The following is a 9,789-nucleotide window of genomic DNA, read 5'->3' as shown; positions in this document are numbered from 1 at the left end:
AGATTTTAGGGAGCTAAAGATGCAGCAGCTCTCCTGAGCTTTTCTGGAATGGAACATGCATCAGCTGAGAATACACACAGCTGGGTTTGTGAGAATGTTAGTTTGCAAAGGGCTTATGAGATCACAGAATTTCCAAGAGAGGAGCAAGAGAAGGGACACTTGAAGTGGCTGCTGCTGGTGTGCGGAGAAGGGGGTCTGCCCCAGTGGAAGCAAGGGGTTCTGGCTCTTTTTAACATGAGATCTGAACTTTGATTTTTACCTTCAAGGGAAAACATTTTTAAATCACCAAATAGCATATTTATAAATTGATGACTATATCTGAAGCGAACTTGATTAGCAGCTTATCAGTTCCTGGGGGTTTGTTTAGGGTTACAAAGCTGACAGATCTGACAGAAGGAGGTGATGATGGCAATGAGATCGGCCTCCCAAGGCGACACTGCCAATCCTAGTGTGAGGACAGTGCCCCCTGCCCATTCAGGTGTAGACTCCCACTAGCTGCTGTTCAGGGACCTGTGCTCAGCTCAGAGAATAGCAACGCTTCTGGAAGAATGTTGGCAGGCTGAAGCTTTGATTTGTATTCAGTGGAGCGAAAACCACTCACCTTATCTTAGGATACATGTAAAAAAATTGAAGAAGAGGCAATAAAAGAAAAGTAGGATTGTTATTAGACAAAACTAGATCGGCTCCAGCTGCATATAACATGTCGTGAACATCAGTAAGGAGCCGGGGGAATTGTGAAGATCCTTGAGCTCACAAGATTTGTTTTGCACGGCCTCTACTCCTTTCCCTAAATTTGGCTTAGCAAATCAAGGAAAGGGAGAGTCTGACAGACTTCTGGAACGTTCCAACAAACTCATTCCTTCCCACATCCAAGAGCATTGTGTGTTTGGTCTCTTATTTCCCTCTTTAAGAATGGCTGTGTCTAAGAATTTTTAAGACAATGCTTCTTTGATACAGTATATAGTGTTGCTTGGCACCTGCCAAGAAGATGCACCAAGAAAATGTACAGAGATTCTGCTATATTTTATTCCATATCATGTTACAAGAAAACAACAGTGACAGCTTGACAAACCATTACATCTTTCATAATACAGACAAATTACAATTGGTAACAAATATGCAACATGTATTATTCCATTCTCCGTACTATGTGTCATTTTTGAAGTATAATAATTTTCTGAATGATGCTAGCACATTTCTTGGGCGCCAACCCCGTTAGAAAGTACACATCTCAGTGTATCATACAAAAACAAACACAAAAAAAGATAAAAGAAAAAAAATCCACTCCCAACTAGAGAATGTAGATTTTATATGTGCCTATAACATATGTTGCTGTGGGAAGGGAATGAGAATAGGAGATTGTTTATTTAATTTGAGATTTTTGTTTTGTTTTGTTTTTGGTGTATGAGAAAATTACAAGGCAGTAACATAAGTGGTTTCTTCTGCCTACAAGCCAATAAGAGAGATGGAAGTTATGTGCGATTATGCCACATATTCCTATGTATAGGGGACAGGCAATAATCTACCCCAGTATGTACAGCCTAAACATCCTCTTATATAACAAAGATTACAAAACCAGTAATATTCACAGATGAGTATCTTATAGACGCATAACCTAGGGTACTGATTACACTGGCTATCACATACTCACTGAGGAAAGGATACCCAGAGGCTGTGCTTTCTCTGCAAGCCGGGAGGCACCCCTGGAAACTTTTCTCATCACTCTTGAGAGGTAGAAATAGCTTCTCATCCTAGTATCAGTGAATGGACAGCCACCCCTGCCTTATACCCCGTTTTCTTCTGAGTGCTGCAAACATGTTCATGTCCTACATATCTTGTATTTTTAAGTCAACCAAACTGTTCCTTTAAGAACATGGAAATGAAGTCCCAAAGTTCCTTTTAGAAGACTGTGTGTGCAGTGATGTTGCATTGATGCAATCATGCTAATGTGTTCTTCCTATTGCAACTGTTTGAATTCAAGCTACTCCTTCATATAAAAATAATCTCACACAACATTCCAGTGCTTTCTCAATAGAATAGCAAATCTGCTAATGAACACATTCTGTAACGATTTTCATGACTGCCCTCAGCTAGAGAAGGTGGGAAAAGAAAGGGAGAGAGGACGTGATTGCCAATGGGAGAGGAAAGGAGAGAAAGACAAATCAAACTTTGGATTTCCTATACCAATAGCGAGGATGGGTAACTCAAACCTCCTAAATAAAATCTTGTGAGAGGTATGTCTCTGTAATAAAACAGATCCCCCCTACCCCACTGAGTGTATTATATTTCATTTCCCAAGAGAAGCTGGCTATGACAGGGACATGTATCTCGGAATGACTCTAACATTCCTAATTGAAATCTTTTAACACCAAATATTTTCAAATTAGAAAGCTTATTAAATAGCAAGATTTAATGATCAGTTGCTCTTGGTTTTAAACTTAGTAAAATCCAAAAGTTATGCCTCTTCCCCAAATGAATAATAATTCAAGGTAAGTCACAGGCAAGGCTGTGTTTGATTGCATGTAAGATTTTCTTCTCCATATTTAGTTTAAGAAATCCTAATTTAAGTACATGTGGAATCAAAATACCTCTAAAGGTTTCCAATAGGTTGGAATGTATGAAAGAAGAATGGGAAAGATTTCTAGGTAGCAAACACTAAACATTCTAGCCATGTGTAACTTTTGCTTTCTGTAAAACCAATCAGTAAATAATTCCTTGCTTAGCACTTAGAAGCTTACAATGAAAGCACTTAGAAGCTTACAAAGAATGCTACTTTTGGACAGGGTGGATTGTGACCTTGAATATATACTCACACCTCACTCCAAAGAAGGTACAATTTTAACGTTTAGGAATTCTGAGTCTAATTCCCTAGTTATATTGGGTTTGGCTATAGGGAAGCTTTTCCCTCACTTGACTCGCATAGAAAGTCTTTCTCAAACTGGCTCATTCTTCCTAGTCTTGATATCCAAAAGTGCGATGCATTTCAAGTTCTTGGTCTCTCCTTCTATCTGAGTAATAGGAAAATGTAAAACAATGTACACGGAAGTATTTCCATAGGAATTTGTGTCCCAAGGAGCTAGGTTTCATGCTATAGATGAATGTCCTAACCACTCCGTTGGCCTGGGATTCTGCAGCCAGGCCTGCCCCACTGGGAGACTGGCCTGCATCAGACAGCTCTCCCTTTGGATCAAAGCTCAACAAATGCCCAATCCACTTTCCCCTCCATGTCACACGCTTGCCTTCATCCTCCAGGGTCTCTCAACTCTCTTTAAACAAAGGAAGTCTGGCCCTTCTTTTTTCCCCTTTCCATCTTAAAAGCAGGACGCCTGTATTGCTTCTAAAACCTGCATTCAAACAGTTTTTCCAGGAGACTGTTTAAAGTTAGGGTTCCCAACGATGATTTCCAATCAGCTTGGAATGTTTAAAAAAATGTAACTTAAAGGTGCTTTGGTGTAAATGAGCAAATGTTTAGCTCTTGATAACTTTGTAATTTGCTTTTTAAATGTTAACTCGCAACGATGGTTTTCAGGGCTAACCCAGCACATCCAATTCTTGTGCACCTAAGTTTTAAACATTTTGTTCCTCACTCTTTTCTCCATTAAGAAAATACTGACAAAATGTAAAAGAGTGGATGGAAAAATAAGATGTTGACAAGACCCAGAAAACATGTAAAAAGTTACCTCAATCTCCAAAGGTTGAAAAGTAAGCAATTTATTATCCCTGTCTTTGTTGTCTTAATGCTTGATACTTGTCTCTCCACTTTCAACCTACTTGGAAAACAGTCATGCTATGTGGCTTGAAAATGCTAAGCATATTCTGATATCCTATATAAATGTGCAGTTATTTCCAAGAGAGAAAAAAACAAAAACAAACAAGAACACATTTGCAAATGTCCTCAAAAGGTAAGCGACAAGTCGGGCCCCAAGGCCAGGGACCATGTTGTCATGACAGTTGGAGGACATGGGTTTGCTTTAGCTAAACAGCTCTTTCCTGGTAGTTGCGAAATGTGCCCTGGTCTCAAGGAAAACACACATTGTTTTATGCCACTATGTGGCTTTTAACTACAGACATTTCTGAACAAGTGTGAACACCAAATGTGTTGTCTTAATGTATTTAAGACGTGGTTGGTAAAAGCATAAAAACCTTTACAGAGACGCTGCGCTGCAGAGGGGGAAATCAAACAAAATCAAACACAAAAGACTGAAAAGAATACATGCCATGTATCAGTAAGCAAAGCTTAATCTTCACATAGTTCTTGGAAATCACAAGGTAGCCAAGTGCGTGCAAGGTTTTAAATAAATTGCAGAGAAAACAGGGTCTTGCCAGCTTCAATTTTCTTGTAAGTGAAATCCACCACAGGGAGTGAAAGGAAACCGATCCGTGATGCCTTCCGTATTACTGGCCACTTCATTAATGTTTTCTATTCTTCCCAGAATGATGACAACTTAATCTTGGAAGGAGAAAAAGAGAAAATTGTTATATGGTTTTAAAAAAAAACAAAAAAAAAACTTTACATCATTCATTTTTCCTAAATTACATGAGACATCAAAATCGGTCAGGCCAGAGTGAGTCCATCCGTTTTCTTCATAGCCACCCCGAGCATCTAAGGAAAAATAGTCTCCTTCACCCAAAAAGTTCTTATAATATGATAAACAAATGTTCTGACTGCATTTTCTTCCCTTAGGAGAATTTAACTCCATGAATTTAGATGATCTAACCTCCTCTTGGATTATTTAGAGAAAAAGAAATTCGGCAAATTTCCCTCCCCAAATCATCAATAGTAATACTGGTCTTAATCAAGTGTCTGTAGCATCATACAGGCAGTCAGAGGACATACAGTATGTTCATTGTTCTGAACAAGAAACAGAAAACTGGATCACATACATGCTTAAACAAAAAAAAGAAAAAAACCCCAGGTGTCTATAATTCCTCGGTTGCCTGTTATCAGACCTAGTTTCAGCAGCATGAAAATTGGCCAGCAGGACCTGAATTGCTAGCCTCTTTCCAACTTCCTGTATATGACGGTGTGTTTTCAATGATGCCTGCTGACACTCGGTAACTACTTCCAACATGAATGGTTCAAGAAGAGAAAAGGGACGTTTACGCTGCTCCTGTCCACATCTCTTTCTGGTCCTTAAGCATTTTAATCAAGTCTCTAGGGTGGGAAAAGAATGTCTTGACAGGAAAGCCGAAAAGAAATACAGTAGTACCTCGGTTTTCGAACATCTCTGTTGACGAACATTTTGGTTTATGAATTATGTAAACCGGAAGTAAATGCTTTGGTTTTCGAACATGACTCAGAAGTCGAATATGTCACTCAGCTTCCCCTGAGTAAAAGATCCTGAGGCCTAGCTGTCGGCTGTTTTCGAATGTTTCAGAGCTCGTGGATTATGTTAGAAAACCAAGGTACCACTGTACTCCGGGTTCAATTCACACAGCCCAGAGATTCCAAACATCAGCTCCACTGAGGCCAGAATCAATCCGTCATTTTGGTTTAGAGGCTTGCGGTCATCAAGGCCTGATCAGGCTTGCTTGTCCCCTTCTATTATTCCACACTGTCATCTTCCCGGGCGGAGAGCGAACCTTGGCCTTTTGTGGAGACCTCACAGTGCAGTTGCCCCACTGTCCCCCACACGGGCTGTAGGACCAAGGACTTCATCTCTGCATGCCACGACCTTGACCATGAGAGCCAAAAGCTCCGATTCTTCGGTTGAGGATAGTATCCTCACCACCCTCTCTACTCATCTCTCCTACTAACTATGATGATTTTTTTAGAAGGTTAACCTTCCATCTTTTGTTTTTATTATTGAGGTGAAATTTGTATAACAAAATTAAACCTTTTAAAGCATATAATTTAGTGGCATTTAGTACATTTACAATGTTATGCAACCATCACGTCTATCTAGTTCCAAAACATTTTGTCATCCCTAAAAGAGACCCCATATCCTTTAAGCAGTCACTCCCTTTCTACCCTTGGCCCAGCCTGACAACCACTGATATGCTTTCTGTATTTATGTATTTACCTATTCTGGATATTTCATACAAATGGAATCACACAGTATGTGACCTACTGTGTCTGGCTTCTTTCACTTAACATAATGTTTTTAAAGTCCATCTGTATTATAGCATGCATCAGTACTTCCTTCTTTTTCTATGGTGAATAATATTCCATTCTATAGATATACCACATTTTGTTTATCCATTCAAGAGTTGATGCATATTTGGATTGTTTTCACATTTTGGATACTGTAAATAGTGTTGCTATGAATATCCATGTACAAGTATTTGTTTGAATACTTGTTTAAAATTCTTTGGGGTAAATACCTAGAAGTGGAATTGCTGGGTTATATGGCAATTTTGCGTTTAACTTTTGAGAAACTGGAAAACTATTTTTCATATTGGCTGCACCATTTTATATTCCCACCGGCAATACACAAAGGCTCCAATTTCTCCACACCCTTGCTTTTGTTGCTTTCTATTTTTTTTTTTTTTTTTATCCTGGTGGGTGTGAATTGCTATCATACTGTGGTTTTCATTGCATTTCCCTAATGATTAGTGATGTTGAGCAACTTTTCATGTGCTTGTTAGCCATTTGTATATTTGCATATCTTCTTTGGAGAAATATCTAAGTCCTTTGCCCATTTTTTAATTGGGTGGTTTGTCTATCTGTTGTTGAGTTGTAGGAGTTCTTTATATATTTTGGATATTAACCCCTTCATTTGCAAATATCTACTCACTTTCCATGGAATGCCTTTTCACTGTTGATAGTGATCTTTGATGCACAAAAAAAATTTGTTTTGGATAAAGTCCAATTAATCCATTTTCCGCTTTGTTGCTTGTGGTTTTGGTGTCATATCTAAAAATCCATTGTCAGATCTAAGGTTATAAAGATTTACCCTTATGTTTCCTTCTAAGAGTTTAGTCCTTACAACATTTAGATCTTGAATCCATTTTGAGTTAATTTTGGTATATCGTGTGAAGTAGGGATGACATTCCACTCTGAAGAGCTCTCTGTTCTCAATAACTGAGCCAAATGTAAACAGAAGTCCTTACCTTATGTTTTGGGAGAGGCCTGGGAGTGGATGGGTACCACACATAGGCCCTTCACTACCACTGAGTCTGACTCCTCAGTTGCTAGCTCACACACTTGCTGCTTGTGGAACAGTTCTGTATGTGGCTCATTTGGCCACCCCTCACCTCTGCCAGGTTGCCCAGATATGCCTTTATTAAACCTCTTCTTTAAAAAGTCACCACTCCAGCAGAAATGATTACATGGGAACTATGGCCTTAGCCCCCATCTCATCTCTTTCTCTTCCAGGGAAATACAGAAAATCTACCCTTGTTCATTGCGCCCATGTGATCATGCATTCTGATTTAGGCACTGACATCTTTACTGAGGTCCCTGACATCAGGGTGAGAGAGAGTACCTGTCCCCGCAGTATTTCAACCACACCTTTCCACAGGCATCTCCAGCCCAATCCCACTATCAACCTTGATATTTTTATTAAGCAGATAACCAAAATTCCCTTTCTCTTCCATATGGCTTAAATAGCAGCTGAGATTCCAGCTCTCCCAGGCTGCCTGGGAGAGCTGTGGGCTTGTCCTGCCATCTGCTTGCCTATGCATGGAGCCCGTACAGTCACACTGAAATGGTAAAGTCATGGCCTAGCTCTCCTCCACGCCATCACATTAACCAACAGAATGCAGACCTAGTGCCCAAGATGACCGCCTGAACTAATGACTTCATTTAGTCGCTCTTGAGGTGTGGGGACACTGCCCGGGAGGCGGCAAGGAAGGGGGCGCATGGCAACATTATGTTCTCAATTAAGCTTGGTTGTGTTGACCATTGTGTCTCTAGAGCATAGTCCAGACCCAGCTCAGTAAATAGTTGTTGAATGGATAGGAAGGGGAAAGGTAGACTCTGAAAATGTGGGAGAGGAAGATGTTCTCGGATGTAGAGTTCTCTCCTGGCACATTGGCTGAGGGCATGCTGTACCTGAGCTCTAGAGCACAGTCCTGGGTACAGAGCAGACCACCCACAGATACACTACCAGCGGAGAAAGGTGGGCAGCATTAGCACCTCCCCGTAGGCCAAGCTTCGTTTTTACACCCTATGGTGTTTTATTTGAGAGGAATGATTTGCGTTTCAGTACATTTGATTTCATGTCACAATAAACTACATGGTCACCAGAGTCCATCGCATGTTACTATCCTGTTGGGTTGATTTAAGACTTTTTTTTCAGCCATTGATGGTGTCTGTCCTTGCCTCTGACCTGATTCTTTGAGTGGAATCTCTAAGAGAATTGTATGTTCCTAACCCAGGGCATAAGCAGAATTGGATAATAAAGGATAATACATAACAATAGTAATTGAATAATAAATGGTGAACACAGTGATTGTGGATAAATCCATGACTCAGGTTTGGGCTCAGACATTTAATGAAAGGAGGCAACAGTTAAAAAAAAAAGAAAAGGAAGAAGAAGGGAGGTGCCAATGAGAGTCAGACTCTTTTCCATCTCTGTGAGATGACTCTATAGCCCAAATTGTGCCATATTGGTCACTAGCCACATGGGATGTCCCTTCTCCCTCTTTGAGAAACATCAGTTTCAATTTTCAAGGACTACATACATGTAAGGTAGATCAGTTTACTGCTAGAAAAATTCTTTAAAATCTAGATGTAATCATACATTGATGGGTGGAGATATAGGTGGAAGGAGAAGAGGGTATACGACATTCGAAGGGAAGCAAAATATAATAGCAATGTAAATCCATCCCTTACACTTAATTATCAAAATAGACTGTATACACAATACAAATGAACACTGAATATGAATTCTAAGATCAGCTTTGTGTGTATCAACTCATAGGTATATAAATCATTAGATTAATGGATGCCATTTTTATCTCGCTTTCTGCTTTTACAATGTTCTTTCTCTAGAAACGAATGTTTTAAACAAGAAATTGGATTTTATTGATAAAATCCTTATTCAGAACTATCTACATAGAGCTTCTCAGCTATAAATATTAATTAATTGGATCGCTGGTACCCATAATGCAACTTTGTTCTGACCCATGTGCCCTATGAACTAGATATTTTTTGGATTCAATTTTCTTAAAACCAACTGTCAGCATCATGTGATGGAGGAGATGAAAAATGAAAATGAGCAGTCCTGCTGTGCAGGTGGGTGACCTGTGGGAGAGAGTCGGCCTGGTAGGATTTTTACAGGAACCATCAGACACAGACCAATTGATTAGATCATCTCATACCCGCCACCAACTAGGCTCAAGAGACTAATTAGAGAGAGTACTGCCTGCGCAGGCACCCCATTGACACCTAATTTGCTCAGCCAAAGCCTTTGGGGAAAATGTATTATCTCTGCAGCTGCACTTCATGCATTTCTGATTTGAGGCATAAGCAAGGAGAGCTTCATCACTCTTTTGAGCAAACTGAATGTAGAGCCCTTAAGTGCTAAATGCAAGCAAACAGACCCAAATTAAAAATGGGCCAGGCTCTTTCTAATTCCCTCTGTGCTCCCTGTTAAATCTCCATGTGTACACACACACACACACACACACACACACACACACACACACACACACACAGAGTTTACTCGTCAGTGGGATGACACAGCCAAGGAGCCCAGCTCAGGGTGCTTCATGGGATCAGATGGTCTCTTTCACTATCCTATTTACCCACTCTAAGGTGTTGTGTTGGTTTTATTGTTCTTATTTTCTAACTTTTAATTTTTTTTCTGCTGCATTGCCCTCTCACAATTTCATACAGTATTT

At 39.9% G+C, this 9,789-nt stretch overlaps 1 protein-coding gene across 4 annotated transcripts in view; it reads right to left on the bottom strand.

Annotated features, from left to right (window-relative positions):
• Positions 1-1,004: 1,004 nt before the first annotated feature.
• CDK14 (cyclin dependent kinase 14) overlaps positions 1,005-9,789 on the bottom strand; it is a 546,519-nt gene continuing 537,734 nt past the window's right edge. For all 4 annotated transcript variants that reach the window (XM_019716536.2, XM_074340704.1, XM_074340703.1 and 1 more), the window contains one exon: positions 1,005-4,450. The gene's annotated coding sequence lies outside the window, so the exon portion shown is untranslated. The remainder of the gene's footprint in view (positions 4,451-9,789) is intronic.

This window comes from Rhinolophus sinicus, linkage group LG09 (assembly GCF_036562045.2).
Source record: "Rhinolophus sinicus isolate RSC01 linkage group LG09, ASM3656204v1, whole genome shotgun sequence".
Taxonomy (NCBI): domain Eukaryota; kingdom Metazoa; phylum Chordata; class Mammalia; order Chiroptera; family Rhinolophidae; genus Rhinolophus; species Rhinolophus sinicus.
Note: the sequence above shows the minus strand (reverse complement) of the source record. Positions and strands in the feature narration are given on the sequence as shown.